The sequence below is a fragment of the Tachypleus tridentatus genome, unplaced genomic scaffold (genome assembly GCF_004210375.1).
Source record: "Tachypleus tridentatus isolate NWPU-2018 unplaced genomic scaffold, ASM421037v1 Hic_cluster_1, whole genome shotgun sequence".
NCBI lineage: Eukaryota > Metazoa > Arthropoda > Merostomata > Xiphosura > Limulidae > Tachypleus > Tachypleus tridentatus.
In genome coordinates, this window is record NW_027467777.1 from 32,268,743 (window position 1) to 32,290,207 (window position 21,465).

The 21,465-nt window shown below is 38.4% G+C and overlaps 1 protein-coding gene across 6 annotated transcripts in view; it reads left to right on the forward strand.

The window, feature by feature from the left end:
* Positions 1 to 21,465, forward strand: part of LOC143241646 (uncharacterized) — a 54,010-nt gene that overhangs the window by 5,116 nt on the left and 27,429 nt on the right. Inside the window, exon 2 of one of the 6 annotated variants that reach the window (XM_076484838.1) lies at positions 15,076 to 15,232. The exons of 3 other annotated variants lie outside the window; for them this stretch is intronic. The gene's annotated coding sequence lies outside the window, so the exon portion shown is untranslated. Of the gene's footprint in view, positions 1 to 15,075; positions 15,233 to 16,617; positions 16,773 to 19,166; positions 19,417 to 21,465 lie in introns of those variants that run through there. 2 more of the 6 variants (XM_076484839.1, XM_076484837.1) reach the window with 2 other exon arrangements.

A 21,465-nucleotide genomic window follows, 5' to 3' on the forward strand; every position in this document is an offset into this window, starting at 1 on the left:
ATGTTCTATTTGGACTTGAGATAACTTTATTTTAGAGCTGCGCTTATAGGTTAAAAGTTCATTAAAGGTGAAAAGTTGTTCTTCGCCCTATATAAATCAGTGTAGCCCTGCTTCTCTACTTGTTTCATTTGTGTAGTCTTGGTATATATCTGTTTTTTTTTATTCAGCCTGTCAACCTCTCGTTACGACAGGTGTTTCAGCCCCTGACTTTCATTCTCTGTAATATTTTTTTTCCTATACACTGCTAAACAGCTGTTCGCCTCTACCATGGTAATCATTTGTGGTTAATGTACGTGTTTCCCTTGCGGGAGAGACTGAAACGAGGCAATTCAGATGCAAGGGACTGTGGATCTGTAATGGGAATGCTAAGAATATTGAACAACAAGTAACCTAACTCCCTTTTGGAAAATCTATGCCTACAGCGTAAGATGTAATGGGATGACTGAAACAGAAGAAACAAATGAACAAATAGTCCAAGAGTTCTATAAAAAATTGTTAGGAATAAATATATAAAAACGCAGGCGAAATTTACCCTGAAGTATACATTACTTTATGTGTATAGAAATATCCAAAAGCTGTGTTTATAAATACGTGTATTTTACGATTAGTTTTTTAAAACAAGGAACAAATGGAGTTTCACCATTTGAATCACCTTTGTATTGATAATATTCACAAGTGTTAAGGAATTATCTTTAGTACTGGAATTTGACGATAGAGGGTTGAAAGTATTGTTTCTTTGTTATGAATTTCGCGTAAAGCTATTTGAGGGCTATCTGCGCTAGCCGTCCCTTATTTAGTTGTGTAAGACTAGAGGGAAGGCAGCTAGTCATCACCACCCACCGCCAACTCTTGGGCTACTCCTTTACTAACGAATAGTGGGATTGACCGTCACAGTATAAGGCCACCACGGTTGAAAGGGCGAGCATGTTTGGTGCGACCGGGATTCGAACCCGCAACCCTCGGATTACGAGTCGAACGTAACACATTTGGCCATGCCGAGCTCAGGTTGAAAGTAATGTGTCATCTACTGGATTGTCTCTAACTTTACGCCCATTTGTTTCTTTGTTTTTTTTCAGACTGGAGCAGGCCCGGCATGGCCAGGTGGTCAAGGCACTCGACTCGTAATCTGAGGGTCGTGGGTTCGAATCTCCGTCACAGGAAACATGCTTGCCCTTTCAGCCGTGGGGGCGTTATAATGTGACGGTCCATCCTACTATTCGTTGGTAAAGGAGTATCCCAAGAGTTTGCGGTGGGCGGTGATGACTAGCTGCTTTCCCTTTAGTCTTACACTGCTAAATTAGGGACAACTAGCGCTGATAGCCCTCGTGTAGCTTTGCGCGATATTCAAAAACAGAAAAACAAACAGACAGTAGCTGATGAGAAACAAATTATTACATTCTCTAACACTAATCACATGACCAAACTCTGCTTTGATGGTTTCATCTTATCCTCAGCAATGAAACCATTTAGTCTTTCACTATTAGCACGAAAGGAAAGATTTCTTTCATTTTAATATCCTGATAATATTACATTTGCAGCCTATACGAAACTGTAATCCCCAAGCTAGATGGCGCCAATAGACCTTCAAAACTGACCTTACAATGAAGCTTTAATGGATGGTCTATTATGTTCAATCCAAATATGAACAGCGCCGATTGTGACTTGTTTAAAAACTTTAAAATAAAGACAAATGATGTAAGTACGAGTACTCATTAGTTGTAAAAAACTCGTTCAGTGAAGCTGGGCAAACTTTTTATCACGTGACTTGCGACTGCCGAATAGCACAAAAAGAGTTTCCTCCAATCGAATTATAATTTGAAATTAAGGATTCGAATGTCCTTAACCTACGTTGAGTCTTTGCTTTGATGTTAAGTAGTGATAAAAGATTTTGAACGGATAATTCTGTGTCAGGATAAAACTTGGAACTTTAAAGAACGTTAAACTACATTAGCGAGACAATTTTACGCATATCACATCCAAACACCTTAGCAGCTGTCCTCCACCCACTGTATTACCTCATGTGCGTACTTTGTCTTCATTCACCAATTTTTTTCGCTTGGATCCAGCGCGACCTAGTGATTAGCTAGCAAACTAAACAAAGGCACGTGCATGTGTGTGTTTTTTTATAGCAAAGTCACTTGGGACTATCAGCTGAGTTCACCGAGAGGAATCGAACCCCTGAGTTTAGCGTTGTAAATCTGTAGACTTACCGCTGTACTAGTGGGGTCATGCATGTCAAACTTACCGCTGTACTAGTGGGGGACATGCATGTTAAACGTGTAGAATCTTTGAGTGCAGTCATGAAACTAAGTAAGGTGAAACAGACAGACCTCTCACAGGACCAGTTTATAGTGAAACAGAATATGTTATTCTCACCTCAGTCATGAAACGTAATTGAGGTGAAACGCATCCATCCAGTCAGAATGCTGTATCTTGTCTGTTCGGTGCTGAACCTTAGTCATGAAACGTAACTGAGGTGAAACGCATCCATCCAGTCAGAATGCTGTATCTTGTCTGTTCGGTGCTGAACCTTAGTCATGAAACGTAACTGAGGTGAAACGCATCCATCCAGTCAGAATGCTGTATCTTGTCTGTTCGGTGCTGAACATTAGTCATGAAACGTAATTGAGGTGAAACGCATCCATCCAGTCAGAATGCTGTATCTTGTCTGTTCGGTGCTGAACCTTAGTCATGAAACGTAATTGAGGTGAAACGCATCCATCCAGTCATAATGCTGCGTCTTGTCTGTTCGGTGCTGAACCTTAGTCATGAAACGTAATTAAGGTGAAACGCATCCATCCAGTCAGAATGCTGTATCTTGTCTGTTCGGTGATGAACCTTAGTCATGAAACGTAATTGAGGTGAAACGCATCCATCCAATCAGAATGCTGTATCTTGTCTGTTCGGTGCTGAAGGTGGTGATTAACCTTCTAATATGGCAGCATGCACGTGATTGTCAAAAATTACTCCGGTAGAAGGCGTTTGTAACACATCTTCGTTTGTTTTGGAATTCCGCGTAAAGCTCCACGAGGGCTATCTGCGCTAGCCGTCCCTTATTTAACAGTGTAAGACTAGAGGGAAGGCGGCTAGTCATCACCACTCACCGCCAACTCTTGGGCTACTCTTTTACCAACGAATAGTGGGACTGACCGTCACATTATAAAGTCCTTACGGTTAAAAGGGGCGAGCATGTTTGGTGTGACGGGGATTCGAACCCGCGACCCTCGGATTACGAGTCAAACACCTTAACCACGTGGCCATGCCGGGCTCGTACACGTCTTGGGTGAGATGTGATAAAACGAGAATCAGTCAGGATTTGATTGGTCAGTTTTTTGATATTCGGACAAGTGGACAGGTGTGGTAACTAATTTACCTAAGTTTTAAAATATGGACACTTTTTTGTATTTTTTTTCAAAGCAGTTAGTTTTTATACCAAGGGGTAAAAAAGGAAAAGAAATTACGAAAAAAGCTAGGGAAGTTAATAGGAGTCAAATTGAACATCAGTTCCAGCTGCACACAAAAAATAAAGCTTTTGTTTCGAGGTCTGGAACGATTTCCGCCATGTCTGTTTATCGCAGCTGCTGCCAAGGTCCTTCTTAGTCTCGCGCATCTATTTCGACTGTTAGGGAAGATTCATTCAGGGAATAGCTGTCAGAATTCCTGTAATTCTTACTCGTACATGCTGCAAACACTTAGATGTCATTTCACTCGTGCATTATCGGGTTGTATCCCTGCATATTGCATTCATTTTGTTACTCACTTACCAGTGAAGTGGGGCAGATATTGAGAGTATTTACCATTACACCAAGTAAGATTCGTATGTAGAGGGTGGTTGAAAATATTACACCCATTTGAAACAAACTAAGAGGCTAGCACATTTTTCTTTGTCTTGTCGTGTGTTCTTCCACCCTCAACCACGTCAGTAATGTGTGGGTGGGTGTTTTCATATAGCAAAGCCACATCGGGTTTTCTTCTAAGTCCACCGAGGGAAATCGAACCCTGATTTTAGCGTTGTAAATCCGTAAACTTACCGCTATACCAGCGGGAAACTTCGTCAGTAATTTCTTGTGAACTTGAGGGTTTATGATGTTAAAATTTGGAGCTCGATCCCCGCGGCTAAAACAAATGATCTTTGAATGTTCCAAGTTCACAGGAAAAGTTTCAGTTTTCAAAGAAAACCAACAAAAACAAACAAACAAACAACTCTGACTCTGTTTTCAACTTTAGGTTCTGAATTGTCCACAGTCACGAGGATCCTTTTACGATGTGATAAGCCAGGTTCTTATTAAATAAGATTTTCTGAGGCTACAGTAGCGCCTCTAACGGAGAAAAGTGTAAGCAATGTAACCGATCCTGTAACGTTTCGTCGGTTGTTTGGAATATGGTTCAAACTCGTCTTGAAAGACACAATGACATTTAAGAACGAATAATTCACGGGCTGTTGCACACAAAAAAGAAAATATAAATCTCTGTAACAAAGAAGTTACAGAATGTTACAAAACAGCAAAACTGATCGTCACTAGAAGTGACAAGGCTATCTGTCTGTCTGTTTAATGATTGTTAACATATCGAGTAACAGATCTTACAAGTGTTTCTGTTTACAACTGGTTTAGGTTGGTTACAACAGTCTGTTTTTATGTGTTACAACCTCAGGTCAATGGTAGAAAGAGAAACCCGTGTAATAAGCAGGTGGTGAGAAACCCGTGTAACTAGCAGGTGGTGAGAAACTCGTGTAACTAGCAGGTGGTGAGAAACTCGTGTAACTAGCAGGTGGTGAGAAACTCGTGTAACTAGCAGGTGGTGAGAAACCCGTGTAACTAGCAGGTGGTGAGAAACCCGTGTAATTAGCAGGTGGTGAGAAACTCGTGTAATTAGCAGGTGGTGAGAAACCCGTGTAACTAGCAGGTGGTGAGAAACCCGTGTAATTAGCAGGTGGTGAGAAACTTGTGTAACTAGCAGATGGTGAGAAACTCGTGTAACTAGCAGATGGTGAGAAACCCGTGTAACTAGCAGGTGGTGAGAAACCCGTGTAACTAGCAGGTGGTGAGAAACTTGTGTAACTAGCAGGTGGTGAGAAACTCGTGTAATTAGCAGGTGGTGAGAAACCCGTGTAACTAGCAGGTGGTGAGAAACCCGTGTAATTAGCAGGTGGTGAGAAACTTGTGTAACTAGCAGATGGTGAGAAACTCGTGTAACTAGCAGATGGTGAGAAACCCGTGTAACTAGCAGGTGGTGAGAAACCCGTGTAACTAGCAGGTGGTGAGAAACTCGTGTAACTAGCAGATGGTGAGAAACCCGTGTAACTAGCAGGTGGTGAGAAACCCGTGTAACTAGCAGGTGGTGAGAAACCCGTGTAATTAGCAGGTGGTGAGAAACTCGTGTAATTAGCAGGTGGTGAGAAACCGTGTAACTAGCAGGTGGTGAGAAACCCGTGTAATTAGCAGGTGGTGAGAAACTTGTGTAACTAGCAGATGGTGAGAAACTCGTGTAACTAGCAGATGGTGAGAAACCCGTGTAACTAGCAGGTGGTGAGAAACCCGTGTAACTAGCAGGTGGTGAGAAACTCGTGTAACTAGCAGATGGTGAGAAACCCGTGTAACTAGCAGGTGGTGAGAAACCCGTGTAACTAGCAGGTGGTGAGAAACCCGTGTAATTAGCAGGTGGTGAGAAACTCGTGTAATTAGCAGGTGGTGAGAAACCCGTGTAACTAGCAGGTGGTGAGAAACCCGTGTAATTAGCAGGTGGTGAGAAACTTGTGTAACTAGCAGATGGTGAGAAACTCGTGTAACTAGCAGATGGTGAGAAACCCGTGTAACTAGCAGGTGGTGAGAAACCCGTGTAACTAGCAGGTGGTGAGAAACTTTACTAACGTCACGAACTTTACTAACTTCACGAACTTTACTAACGTCACGAACTTTACTAACGTCACAAAGTTTCCTCTATGTTTTTAACCTCATTGGTCCAGTATTTGTTTTATTTCTCTCCCTTATGTTTTCTTATCTCCTCGGTTTTGTTATCCCAGTTTATGATAGGCTCTTATGCTGCTCCCCTTTCATTTTATTTCTATCTTCATTATTTTTTACATTTATAACCCCCTCTCCCGGAATGCTATTGTTATTTTTTATCTTGTATTTTGATAATACAATAACGGGGTCGGAATTTCACTGTGATTCATAGCTTGTAGTAAAGCTATGGAAATTATACAGTCAGGGCACAAATATGTAATAATTGATGGTCTGGAAGCCGACGGTGGCGCCACTATGGACGAAATATGAACGTGTAATGTCACTATTGTCTTGTGGCTGATAAAAGTGTTGAACCGGCGGAAATCTCTTCTTATGACTTCCATGTGTTCTTGTCATTCGTACCTCGCGCCTTTCACACTTTACTTTATGAAGTTCTACTGTACTACTACACACACACACATTTTAAAGAGTTAGAACAATTAGTAGTTGTGGAATCAAAAACGAAATGATATAACTTCAGAACTATTTTGAACGTTTATCTTATTGATTTTTAGATTTTCATTTAAAATTTAATACACAAACAATAAAAATGCAATTAAACTGTTCGATAGACAGCGGAGTAATACACTAACAGTTTTGTGTCGTTTACAAAATATGAAGGTAGACAGCGGAGTAATACACTAACAGTTTTGTGTCGTGTACAAAGCTTGAAGGTAGACAGCGGAATAATACATTAACAGTTTTGTGTCGTTTACAAAATATGAAGGTAGACAGCGGAGTAATACACTAACAGTTCGGTGGTATATACAAAATAGAGAGAGACAGCGGAGTAATACAAAGCTAGAGCACTGTGTGTGACTTGTAGAGTAGTTTCAGTTATTGACTGTTTGTCGATTTTAACGGATAGCTCTTCTTGTTGACCAACTTTTAGCTTTGTTTTTAGTTTTATGTGTGTGTAAAATAGAGTAAAATAGAGCTGACATAGTGAGTGTCAAATTAAACATAGAAAGATCGTTACTACTGGGGATATTTGGTTTTCGATATGTTAGAAAAAGGACATTGTTTCTACTCTAGAAGACTGGGGATATTTGGTTTTCGATATGTTAGAAAAAGGACATTGTTTCTACTCTAGAAGACTGGGGATATTTGGTTTTCGATATGTGAGAAACTGTTCATATTATCTCACTTGTCATCTTCTAGGACTACAATAATTAAAATAAAAGTGTTATTAGTGTATGCGTACGCGTGTGTTTATAAAATCTCTCCAGTAGTGACTAAGTGACAGCTCTGAGGGCTTATAAAGCTAAAATTTGGGTTCCGACAGACACCCGTGGTGAGCTGGGAAATATATTAATCTCTAACGTACATGTTTGAGCAGAAATTTAAGTAAAATTACCTCACGTTTATATAAAAAGCAAACAGTTTCCAAAATTTTTAAAAATTTTTTTCAGAAACGTCACGAAGTCATAAGAATCTTAACTCTAAGATTTCAAGGAAAGACAATAAGAATAAGCCGGAAAATAAGTCTTTAAAAAATAACGTGATACTAAGTTTCATGTAAACTGCATAAAATCTGAATTATGCACAAACACACACAGTAGCTCTGCGAGCTGATAGCTGGTAACACTAAATATCGTGTGTCGATACCGTGATGGACAGAACACAGTTAACCTATGAGTAGCTGTGTACAAATATACTGTGTAGAGATGAAACCGTAATATCGACCCATTACGAGTACACGTGACACGTACGCTCACGACTACTGACTGCCGTACAGAAAATACCTTTACACCTGGCTATAAATTATCGTAATTATTTATTTACAATTAACGAGTTTTCAATGACCTCGAGTTTCGGTCACGTTACGGGTCGCTAAAAGATAGAGGTGTGTTAACAAAGGAAACATTGATTCGGTGAACTCTTGAACTCCAACCTGTCTATATTTATGTCACTTGAAGGTTTAAACTAATTACGTTTTTCATAAGACAATATTATTAGGATTTTATGTTTGTAAAAACTCTGTATTATTTATCCGGTCCCTTAACAACTGCCGAGAATAAAAGTGGATAACAGTATTTCAACCATCCAATGTCTGCTAAAATATCTTATCCACGACGCATTTTGCTCAGTACCAGAGATCATCAAACGCAATTCATCGCATGTGATGACCAAGGTATGGTCGTTTGAAATACAGTGTTAAAATGCTATTGTCTTATGAGTGGTATAATTGGTCAGAATCGTGTTAAATGATTATTGGTCTATAAAAGTGATCTTAAAGAAGCTACCGAATTACGCAATGATTACTTGGTTGAGAAACCATACAATGATACCTTGAGCATATAACATAAAATGAAATGTGCTGACATGGTTACGTAGAAATGACACCCAAAGGTCAGAGGTACAGTTATATAGAAATAACATAGATACACAAAGGTCAGAGGTACAGTTATGTAGAAATAGCATAGATAAACAAAGTTTAGGGGTAGAGCTGTATAAAAATAACATAGACACACAAAGGTCAAAAGTACAGTTGTACAGAAAGGACACAGATACACAAAGGTCAGAGGTACAGTTACATAGAAATGACGCCCAAAGGTCAGAGGTGCAGTTATACAGAAATAACATAGACACACCAAGATCAGGGGTACAGTTATACAGAAATGACATGGGTACATAAAGGTAAGAGGCTCAGTTATACAGAAATGACATGGGTACATAAAGGTACAACTGTATAAAAATAACATAGAAACACAATAATCAAAGATACAGCTGTATAGAAATAACATAGGCACACAGGGGTCAAAGATACAGTTATATGGAAATGACACAGACACTCAAAAGTCTATGTCTACGTCTACTGTACAGAGGTACAGTTATACAGAAATGACATAGATACATAAAGAACAAATTATACAACCTTTCATTTGTTTGTTTCGTGTTTTTTAATCTAGATACTTCTTGATGTCTCACTCTACATAAATATACATTTAACTGTATTTCATCTGAGGTTTGGATATCCTGTGGTTATCCGTCCTGCTGATATAGTTTGTCTGTAGTTATCCGTCCTGCTGATATAGTTTGTCTGTAGTTATCCGTCCTGCTGATGTAATTTGTCTGTAGTTGTCCGTCCTGCTGATGTAATTTGTCTGTAGTTGTCCGTCCTGCTGATGTAATTTGTCTGTAGCTATCCGTCCTGCTGATGTAAGTTTGTTTGTAGTTGTCCGTCCTGCTGATGTAATTTGTCTGTAGTTGTCCGTTCTGCTGATGTAATTTGTCTGTAGTTATCCGTCCTGCTGATGTAATTTGTCTGTAGTTACCCGTCCTGCTAATGTAATTTGTTTGTAGTTATCCGTCCTGCTGATGTAATTTGTCTGTAGTTATCCGTCCTGCTGATGTAATTTGTCTGTAGTTATCCTTCCTGTTGATGTAATTTGTCTGTAGTTATCCGTCCTGCTGATGTAATTTGTCTGTAGCTATCCGTCCTGCTGATGTAATTTGTCTGTAGTTATCCGTCCTGTTGATGTAATTTGTCTGTAGTTATCCGTCCTGCTGATGTAATCGATGTAATTTGTCTGTAGTTATCCGTCCTGTTGATGTAATTTGTCTGTAGTTGTCCGTCCTGTCGATGTAATTTGTCTGTAGTTATCCGTCCTGCTGATGTAATTTGTTTGTAGTTATCCGTCCTGTTGATGTAATTTGTCTGTAGTTATCCGTCCTGTTGATGTAATTTGTCTGTAGTTATCCTTCCTGTTGATGTAATTTGTCTGTAGTTATCCGTCCTGCTGATGTAATTTGTCTGTAGTTATCCGTCCTGCTGATGTAATTTGTTTGTAGTTATCCGTCCTGTTGATGTAATTTGTCTGTAGTTATCCTTCCTGTTGATGTAATTTGTCTGTAGTTATCCGTCCTGCTGATGTAATTTGTCTGTAGTTATCCGTCCTGCTGATGTAATTTGTCTGTAGTTATCCTTCCTGTTGATGTAATTTGTCTGTAGTTGTCCGTACTGTCGATGTAATTTGTCTGTAGTTATCCGTCCTGCTGATGTAATTTGTCTGTAGTTGTCCGTTCTGCTGATGTAATTTGTCTGTAGTTATCCGTCTTGCTGATGTAATTTGTCTGTAGCTATCCGTCCTGCTGATGTAATTTGTCTGTAGTTGTCCGTTCTGCTGATGTAATTTGTCTGTAGTTATCCGTCCTGTTGATGTAATTTGCCTGTAGCTATCCGTCCTGCTGATGTAATTTGTCTGTAGTTATCCGTCCTGCTGATGTAATTTGTCTGTAGTTATCCTTCCTGTTGATGTAATTTGTCTGTAGTTATCCGTCCTGTTGATGTAATTTGTCTGTAGTTATCCGTCCTGTTGATGTAATTTGTCTGTAGTTATCCGTCCTGTTGATGTAATTTGTCTGTAGTTATCCGTCCTGTCGATGTAATTTGTCTGTAGTTATCCGTCCTGTCGATGTAATTTGTCTGTAGTTATCCTTCCTGTTGATGTAATTTGTCTGTAGTTGTCCGTCCTGTCGATGTAATTTGTCTGTAGTTATCCGTCCTGCTGATGTAATTTGTCTGTGGTTGTCCGTTCTGCTGATGTAATTTGTCTGTAGTTATCCGTCTTGCTGATGTAATTTGTCTGTAGCTATCCGTCCTGCTGATGTAATTTGTTTGTAGCTATCCGTCCTGCTGATGTAATTTGTCTGTAGTTATCCGTCCTGTTGATGTAATTTGTCTGTAGTTATCCGTCCTGTTGATGTAATTTGTCTGTAGTTATCCGTCCTGCTGATGTGTAATTTGTCTGTAGTTATCCGTCCTGTTGATGTAATTTGTCTGTAGTTATCCGTCCTGCTGATGTAATTTGTCTGTAGTTATCCGTCCTGCTGATGTAATTTGTCTGTAGTTATCCGTCCTGCTGATGTAATTTGTCTGTAGTTATCCGTCCTGTTGATGTAATTTGTCTGTAGTTATCCGTCCTGCTGATGTAATTTGTCTGTAGTTATCCTTCCTGTTGATGTAATTTGTCTGTAGTTATCCGTCCTGCTGATGTAATTTGTTTTATAAACATTTTTTTTAACTTTCCTTACTTTTAAACACGTGACTTTGAGTAACGTTTGTCAAGTTATCGTCACCACACAAACACACATTATTATTAATAACTGATTTTAAATTGTTTGTCAACATTTCATTATTGTAAATTAACTGCCTGTTTGTTTGTTTCTGAATTTCGCGTAAAGCTACACGAGAGCTATTTGCGCAATCCGTCCCTAATTTAGCAGAGGAAGACTAGAGGGAAGGTAGCTAGTCATCACCACCCACCGCCAACTCTTGGGCTACTCTTTTACTAACGAAAAGTGGGATTGACCGTCACTTTATAACGCCCCCACGGCTGGGAGGGCAAGCATGTTTGGTGCGACGGGGATTCGAACCCTCAACCCTCGGATTACGAGCCGAGCGACTTAACCACCGGTAAATTGACTGTTTTGAAATTATATATGTCCACATAACCTCCATGCTATATATGTCCACATAATCTTAATATATGTTTTACTGTCGCAGGATAAGCAGCTTAAAATTCGTAACTTACATCTCTTGTGTATACCACGTGTAATTTTGTGCAGAACAAACGCGTATGTGTACTAATTTGTGTGTATATATACTCTTCAAAACAAGAAACGCAAAAGTGATATTTTTGTTATTTTAAAGAGAAATATATGTAATAACGTTACAAGCTCAGAGTATGTGATGTTACACGTGTTAAGGCACTGATTGTTAGACCAAAATGACAATAAAAGTTGTGCACTTTGAAAACGGAGGAAAACATCGGATTTTTCGCCAAAACGCATTCGTGTCCAATAAATTTGTTTGAGAGATCTGCATGTTCTGCAAGTGCAACATATGCAAAATCCCTATAAAAGTGACGGGTTCTCGGCTTCCATAGCTCAGTGTTAAGCCACCGACACGCAATACAGTTACGCCAAGACTGACTGAAGCACAACGCAACAACGCCATTGGTCGCTTGGAAGCAGGCGAATCTCGATCAGATGTTGCCAGAGCTGTGAATGTCCACCCAAGTACCATCACAAGGCTATGGAATCGTCACCAACAACATGGATCAACTCGTGACTGTCCACGATCTGGCAGACCTCGTGTCACCACGCCCGCACATGATCCGTCCTGCTGATGTAATTTGTCTGTAGTTTCCTTCCTGTTGATGTAATTTGTCTGTTGTTATCCGTCCTGCTGATGTAATTTGTCTGTAGTTGTCCGTCCTGCTGATGTAATTTGTCTGTAGTTGTCCGTTCTGCTGATGTAATTTGTCTGTAGTTGTCCGTTCTGCTGATGTAATTTGTCTGTAGTTATCCGTCTTGCTGATGTAATTTGTCTGTAGTTATCCGTCCTGCTGATGTAATTTGTCTGTAGCTATCCGTCCTGCTGATGTAATTTGTCTGTAGCTATCCGTCCTGCTGATGTAATTTGTCTGTAGTTATCCGTCCTGTTGATGTAATTTGTCTGTAGTTATCCGTCCTGTTGATGTAATTTTTCTGTAGTTATCCTTCCTGTTGATGTAATTTGTCTGTAGGTATCCGTCCTGCTGATGTAATTTGTTTTATAAACATTTTTTAACTTTCCTTACTTTTAAACACGTGACTTTGAGTAACGTTTGTCACTACATCCGGTTACGTCACCTTCGGGATAAGACCACCACTGCGACGTCTACTGCCTCAACCATACCAGGGCTGCGTAGGATTTCCGATCAGACCGTACGCAATCGTCTATGAGATTCTTAGGCCCCATGTGCAACTCATCATGGTGAACGTCAACGACGTTTTTCAACATGACAACGTCCGTCCTCACACAGCCCGACTCACCACTGTCTTCTTGAGACACCACAACATCAACGTTCTTCCCTGACTATCCAGATCACCAGATGTAAACCTCATCGAACATCTTTGGGACGAGCTGGACCGACGTCTGCGACGGCGACAACCTCAACCGCAGACTCTACCTCAGCTTGCAGCAGCTTTGCAGGCTGAATGGACAGCCATTCCACAGGATGTGATTCGTCATCTCATCGCTTCCATGGGCAGGAGATGCCAAGCAGTTATTGATGCTCACGGGGGGCATACTCGTTATTGACGTTGAGTGACGTTAAACTTCAACTAGTGAGCATGGACTTCGCCTCTGCAGACTTTGGATGTTTAGCAGTGAATGTGCAAAGTTTCACACATGTCATACAGAACTACCTGGAATAAACTTGTTAACAATTGGTCTCATATTTTGCCTTTTGCGTTTCTTTTTTTGAAGAGTATACTTTAATACGTCATACATAATATATGAATTTAAGAGATGTATATTTTGAATGGATGGGAGATAAAATAAACAAAAAACATTGTAAAAATCCTGAGCGAAAATATGGCTTCTAAATGAAACCGAAATATAATAGTTTTCAGAACTGCGTTCTAACTGGTTACATAAAATACCTAACCTAACGTTTGTCACGTGGTACGTGTTTATCTTTGTTTTACAACTAATCTGTGTTTTATCAATTCTTACCTGACCGGTCGCGCCAAACTTGCTCGCCCTTTCAGCCGTGGGGGCGTTATAATGTGACGGTCAATCCCACTATTCGTTGGTAAAAGAGTAGCCCAAGAGTTGGTGATGGGTGGTGATGACTAGCTGCCTTCCCTCTAGTCTTACACTGCTAAATTAGGGACCGCTAGCACAGATAGCCCTCGAGTAGCTTTGCGCGAAATTCCAAAACAAACCTTACCTGAAGATCTCGTTAAATACTTTAAAATATTTTAACACATGTTATCTGTAGCCAGACTTTAAATTTCGTGCTTATTTGTTTGGTTGGTTTAGAATTTCGCACAAAGCTACACGAGGGTTATCTGTGCTAGCCGTTCATAATTTAGCAGTGTAAGACTAGAGGGAAGGCAGCTAGTCATCACCACCCACCGCCAACTCTTAGGCTATTCTTTTCCTAAAGGACAGTGGGATTGACCGTAACATTATAACGCCCCCACGGCTGAAAGGTCAAGTATCTGTGGTGTTACGGGGATTCGAACCCATGACCCTCAGACTGCGATTCAAATGTCTTAACCACCTGTCGTAGTGGTGGTTACTAATCAGGTAGCAAATTTTCTACATTGTTATGCTATCAATAACAGTTATTAAACACTGACTTCTGGCTTTATTTGTGCCAAACATTCAGGGTTCGATCTCTGCTACGAACAAAGTCAAAATGTTACGGCATTGCACTGGAATAAAACCAAATAATTAAGAAATTCATTGAGGAAAGATAAGAAAAAAATTGAGTTTATTTTAACATATCTACAGACTAGTAATGATGAAACATACAGAACTGTTTTTCTTGTTTATGTAAAAACATGCTTTTATAGAGCCATAAAACTGGTGGTATTATATCTGGTTTTACCATTTTAAATCAATAAAACACACGCTTTTATAGAGCCATAAAACTGGTGGTATTATATCTGGTTGTACTATTTTATATCAATAAAACACACGCTTTTATAGAGCCTAAAAACTGGTGGTATTATATCTGGTTGTACTCTTTTATATCAATAAAACACAACCTTTTTTAGAGCCATAAAACTGGTGGTATTATATCTGGTTGTACTCTTTTATATCAATAAAACACAACCTTTTTTAGAGCCATAAAACTGGTGGTATTATATCTGGTTGTACTCTTTTATATCAATCAAACACACGCTTTTTTGTGGAGCCATAAAACTGGTGGTATTGTAATATTTGGTATAACGTAAAAATACACTGTTGCGTAGACGTAAACAGCTGTTGACACATGAACACAGACATACATCTAATCGAACACGAACACAGTTTCACATGAGTAAGTCCGTGACACGTAGGAACAGCCAGTCATACATGAAGATGGTGAAACGTGAACATACAGTCAGTGACACACAAACATCGCTCATGCCACTATGTGACACACGAACATAGTTGTAAGAAACTATTGATAGACAGACAAATAAACTATTGACGAGAGAGAGTTCACTGACGTAGTACCTATCCACTGAAAAACAGATAATCACAGAAGTTGTTGTCCAATATCAAAGTTCTTTTTGTTTTGAGAAACTGGTTGAATGGTTGCTGTTTAATTTTGCGGAAAGCGACGTGTACGTAAATATGTTGAAGTAAAGGCTAAAAAACTTTAACCAGTTCACGTTAAAGGAAAACTTACTCTCGAACCCCGAGCGTTGACGGACGACATGAGCGCGTATTCTTAAAGGTAAGCACGTGGAGATCTGTTTAGTAAAAACTTGTACACAACAAATGTTTTTCCTTTCGTGGCACAGCGGTATTGTCTGCGAACATATACTGGCTAGAAACCGGCTATCGATACCCGTGGTGTTTAGCCCTTTGTGTTTACTTACGAACAACAAGTTCGGACATTTGGAACTATTTGGAAATAACGTCTCCCTCTAGTGAACGACACTAGCGTTAGGCACTAACGCGTACTTCGCGATTTCTCGCAACTCACTCGAAGTGGCCCGATCACGTGACCTATCGAAGGCGTGCACCTAAATGTTCCCATTGTTTTAACATATAACTTACCTGTTTACAACAATCAGGTCACGTGATACACTTTATGAGGGATTTCGTTTCTGAACGTGTATACAAAGTTATATTAATGCCTGTAAACTTTCTTCATCACCGTATTACCCCTAATTAACGCCCCCGGGAGCGTTGCAAACTGTTATAGTATTTGTGCAGCTCTGGATTCTATATTTTTCACATGTGATTTGTTTATTTCAATGCTTATAACTGTGTGTGTGTTTTGTTGTTTTTTTTTCAAATCAAAATTACGTTAATAAAAGTGGATTATACGTTGGATTAGCGTTGCTTTCACAGAAGGTAAGCTTTATAAAAATACGGAAGGGGGAGTTATTTCGTCAAAACTGAACAGTATATGATATATGCCAGCAGAACTTACTGTAGTCGATACAGTATTAAATATTAAATTCCACTTTTTGGACAAACCAGAGTACCCCAAGAGTTCGCGGTGGGTGCGTTTGATTAGTTGCCTCCTCTCTAGCCCCTAAGTTTAAATTGAACATTGCGACCCAGATGTACCCTTTACGTAGCTTGGACCAAAAAAAACCAAACATTTGATAGAACTGTTTTCACCATATAACCCACTCAGAACGTATAAGATACTCCCATTGTATGTATATTCATCATTCAGTAATACCACGCTTCTCGTACTTTGTATATGTTCGTAATGCGGTTTATACGGATGTCTTACACTGAGTGTAGAAGTTACCGTCTCTGTTTGGTTAAACGTGACCTCCACATGTTTTGGTTTGTACACATTAATGTTATTTATATCTATATCCTGTTACACCACGAAAGTTGGACATTTTACTGAATAAAAACAAAACCATCGAAGTTCAGTATGAGTCACGTGGGTTCCATTGTCCAATCGGATAAGTTTAACATTGCCTTGTTTTGGTCTTGGTGGGTTCCATTGTCCAATCGGAGAAGTCTAACAGTGTCTTGTTTTGGTCTTGGTGGGTTCCATTGTCCAGTCGGAGAAGTTTAACAGTGCCTTGTTTTGGTCTTGGTGGGTTCCATTGTCCAGTCGGAGAAGTTTAACAGTACTTTGTTTTGATTTTGGTGGGTTCCATTGTCCAGTCGGAGAAGTTTAACAGTGCCTTGTTTTGGTCTTGGTGGGTTCCATTGTCCAATCGGAGAAGTCTAAGAGTTCCCTGTTTTAATTATTCGTCCAGTGGTGTATTTGACGTTATGGTGAAGGAACTTATGAACAAGTACGTTGAGTTATTTCTATGATCCTAGATTGGTTTCGTGTAATTCTCTCAACATATCACCTTTCCTTTGTATCAGTTCTTGTATAGGATAAACTATATTGTTAAGCCTAAGCTGGCCCATTCAATGTGAAACATTTTATAATTTGATCATGCGCATTGTTAATAGGCTATGTACAAACCGACGACATGTAGTTCCAATATAAAACTGAATACTCCTGAAAACAAAACTAAAGCCAATTTCGACTTGTCTTTTCTTCCAATGCGCATGTACTATTTATTTGTAACTGTTTTATCATGTTGTCATAAAGTTATATGGATATAAACGAAACAATTTCACAAAATTGTCTTAAACGTAGATAGAAATATCTGAAAACAGATGAAAAATTTATTGTTTTTGTCATACGGAATCATGACAATCAAAACTTTAAAAAAAGAAAGAGAAACGGCCTTTCTGTAGGCCTTAAGTATTTTCCACTTCTGGGACTCTAACCACACATCCCTCATGATTACAGATGACGGGACCGTAATGAGTAATGTCCATCCTTGCATGACTTGCATTTTATTTTTCTTAAGATAAAGGAAAACAAGTTTGGGCTTTTTTTATTATCCTTTTTGTGACGCCCTCTGGCGGTGACGACTATCAAAATTTTCTATTGGGAATTTGATATATTTGTAGTTGGCCTGTTCATTCATCATCTTGAGATCTTTGGGATGTGAGACCTGGTTCTTCACGAAACCTCCTCAATTGGAATCAACACGTGCATTTTGATTCATGGAATGGAACACTTGCTTGTGTCCGAGGTTTTGTCCGTCCAGTCTAAAACTAGCCCAGGAATGTACTTTTAGGAGTTTTATTTTTCAAATACTTACTTAATTATACGAGAATTCTTGAAGTTCTTGTACCAATAGAAAAACAGCCCTAAACGTTTAAACGTACAATGGAATTATTTATTGAATATGCTAAGAATCTCACACATTCGAAAGCCTAATTAGATAATGGAGAAATGAAACTTGGCTTTACAATGATTTATAATTACACTTAACAATATTATTATTTTAAGATACATAAACTAAAAATATTTTTATGAAACCCTTCGCTATTCCAGAATTAATAGAACTGAAACGGCCGTGTTTCTGTATTGACTTGCTACAATTGTTGATAATAACATCACAGTGTTATTAATGGTTTTAACACTACAGTGTAATTGTTGATTATAACATAACAGTGTTATTGTTGGTTTTAACACTACAGGGTAATTGTTGGTTATAACATAACAGTGTTATTGTTGGTTTTAACACTACAGGGTAATTGTTGGTTATAACATCACAGTGTTATTAATGGTTTTAACACTACAGGGTAATTGTTGATTATAACATAACAGTGTTATTGTTGGTTTTAACACTACAGGGTAATTGTTGGTTATAACACAACAGTGTTATTGTTGGTTTTAACACTACAGGGTAATTGTTGGTTATAACACAACAGTGTTATTGTTGGTTTTAACACCACAGGGTAATTGTTGGTTATAACGCAACTGTTATTGTTCGTTTTAACACTACAGGGTAATTGTTGGTTATAACACAACAGTGTTACTGTTGGTTTTAACACTACAGGGTAATTGTTGGTTATAACACAACAGTGTTACTGTTGGTTTTAACACTACAGGGTAATTGTTGATTATATCGCCACAGTGTTACTATTGGTTTTAATACCTCGGTGTTATTAACACGACATCTGCCTTCTTAAGTAACGAAGTTTAGTAACGACTATATTGGTTCAGATTAATGGATGGATATGTTTTGTCTCCATGTTTATTTGGTCAGCTATTTTACTCTCTGTGTAGTCCACTTTTAGACCTGTAATTACAAAACAACTCTTTTAGCCCTAAAGGAACTGTAAAGACGAAACGCAGCCCTCTTAGCTCTAAGAGTTTTAATAGCCCTTTGAGACACGTATGTAGCTGTAGTGATAACGAAACTTCGCCCTGTTTGAAACTAGAACTGGCTGAACATAACATTTTAAATTTATTATTAACATTATTGATTTAGTTTAATTAAAGTGTTGAAACCAACCGTCTTGGGAATACATTTTTACTTCACGTGTATTTCTCGTCATCACGAGAAACGTACCCTTTTAAGTTTTGTAAACGTGCTATCAGACCGTGGCTTATATAAACACCTGTTTTTATTTAAAGTCATAATTAGAGTAACAGGTAGTACGTTATATTTAAACCAACAAACAGAATATATGTAGTTGTGTTTTAAACTTGAAATATGCTACTTTGATGCTGGTGCAAAACGTTTTTGCACACGTAGTAATATTATTTTCTATCCAGTCTTCAGTCGAGAGTGTGATATTTTCTAGAATTTTCTGTTGGCGGAAGTCCTATGAAGGGTGTATGTGTATGAGGTTTATTTACGATCTTTTCTTGACACATGTGACAACCACAGGTATTTTACACACAACTACAGAACTGTGTTACTTCTAAAACTTTTCTTAGAGACTAGGTAAATGTGAAAAATGACTACACTGAAGTTAAGAAGAAGATTCAACTTCTGAAGGTCACTGATACATCAAGAATCAAAGTCTGTTCCTGGAATTCTGAGAAAAGAAATCCTTTACTAATAATTGCGGAACAACATGGTATGTTAACTGGCTAAAAATAGTACAAGCATATCATTCAGCCATTCTGGCTGTGCATTAGGTGTTGCAGTAAACTAGGTTTAACAAGTGAATCAGCCATTATTTTTAATTTTTAAAGGGGGGAAGTGCTATTATTATTAGCCTGGTTACGATATTTATAACACCAGGCTTACAGACGTCCCAGCAAATTGTCCGATTCTCTGTTGTCGATTTTTTTTATTGTCTGTGATACTAGAGTTTTACTATATATGTATGTATGTGTGTGAATATATATATTTATTAGGGAGAATCATTAGTTTAATTCAATAAGAATATTTCCTGTGATTAAATTTCAAGTTCCTGTAATTATCATTAGAATCACCAGGGTTTGCGAATATAGGGGGCGTAGAAATATTCTCAGAGTATTGATTCATTTTAAATAATTTCAGGAAATATAAAATATAATATAAGTACTTTTCTAATTAGAAATATTTACGAGATTGTGATGAGAATTTTTTAATATTTTTTTTCCATAAACCATTATTTAATTTTTTGTAAAGTTTCCTCCAATAATTTGCCTTACTCGAATATATTTTAAGTCTCCCACTGGTACAGCGGTAAGGCAACATATTTACAACGATAAAATCAGGGTTCGATTATCTTCGGTGACTCAGCAGATAACCCAATGTGGCTTTGTTATAAGAAAAATACACACACACTATATTGTAAAACCCGAGTTACATTAAAGTATTCCATGAGTTAAGTCCTAAAATATGTTAAGGCATTCGACTCATAATCTAAGGGTCGCGGGTTCAAATCCATGTCACACCAAACGTGCTCATCGTTTCAGCCGTAGGGCGTCATAAAGATACGATCAATCCCACTATTCGTTGGTAAAAGAGTAGCCCAAGAATTGGCAGTGGGTGGTAATGACTAGCTGCCTTCTTGTTGTTGTTTTGAATTAAGCACAAAGCTACACAATGGGTTATCTGTGTTCTGCCCACCACGGGTATCGAAACCCGGTTTTTAGCGGTACGAGTCCGCAGACATACCGCTGAGCCACTGGGGAGCAGCTGCCTTCTCGCTAGTCTTACACTGTTAAATTAGGAACGGCTATCGGAGATAGCCCTCGTGTAGCTTTGTGCGAATTTCAAAACAAACAAACAAGCCGTAAAATAACGTTCTCGAATAACGTGCTGTCAAGACAACGTGTTTAGAGTTGACCCTATTATAGTGTTAACAAACCAATAAATGATATAACTTCATAGCTTTAACCGTCAGACTACCGACTTGTTTTTATACTAAACATTAGCGGTGAAGTTCAAACATTGCATCATTGTAAGTAATACTATGTTTGTTCCAATTACTAAACTCTATGTAAACAATTGACCTAAACAGGCCAGCGAAACCATCCAGTTTCGATGTAAAACACATTGAGGACTCATCGGTAATTAGTGGAGTTAATTAGAATATTTTTGTGTGTAATAATTACTTCTGTGTGACTTAATGCCATCAAGAACCATATAATAAGTAAATACAAGGGCTGATAAACTGTCTGATTCGTAAATAGTTCATAAAAATGTGTTTTAAAAAAGTTGATGGACTCCAGTTTCAACACTAGGTTGGATTAACTGAAATACTTAATGTTCGTACTTTCAATTAATATAACGATAATAAAGACAAGTTGTATTAAGAGCTTTAAAACATATGTTAACACGACACGTACAAACTTTTAAATAATAAACAGTAAAACGGTTTTAAAATTTGCATTAATAATGGCTAATATTTCGGTAAACAGATGTCCCTTATTTTAGCTGGCTATAATATTTGCTGTTGTAGGCTTTCTGTTTCGTATTAAGATGTCGGAGATTACAAGTTAATTAAACGTACTCGAGGCAGTGCTATCAGGGGATTGTAGAATAAAACAACGACCATTCATGAACCCGTCCCCTTCACTCTCTATAGCACTGTTCACGAAATTTGGAACAAACAAAAAACCTTCTGTACTAGTAGTTCTTTTAACCTGTGTGAATGAATCCTTTGACTTCTGAATGTGTAATACAACTACGG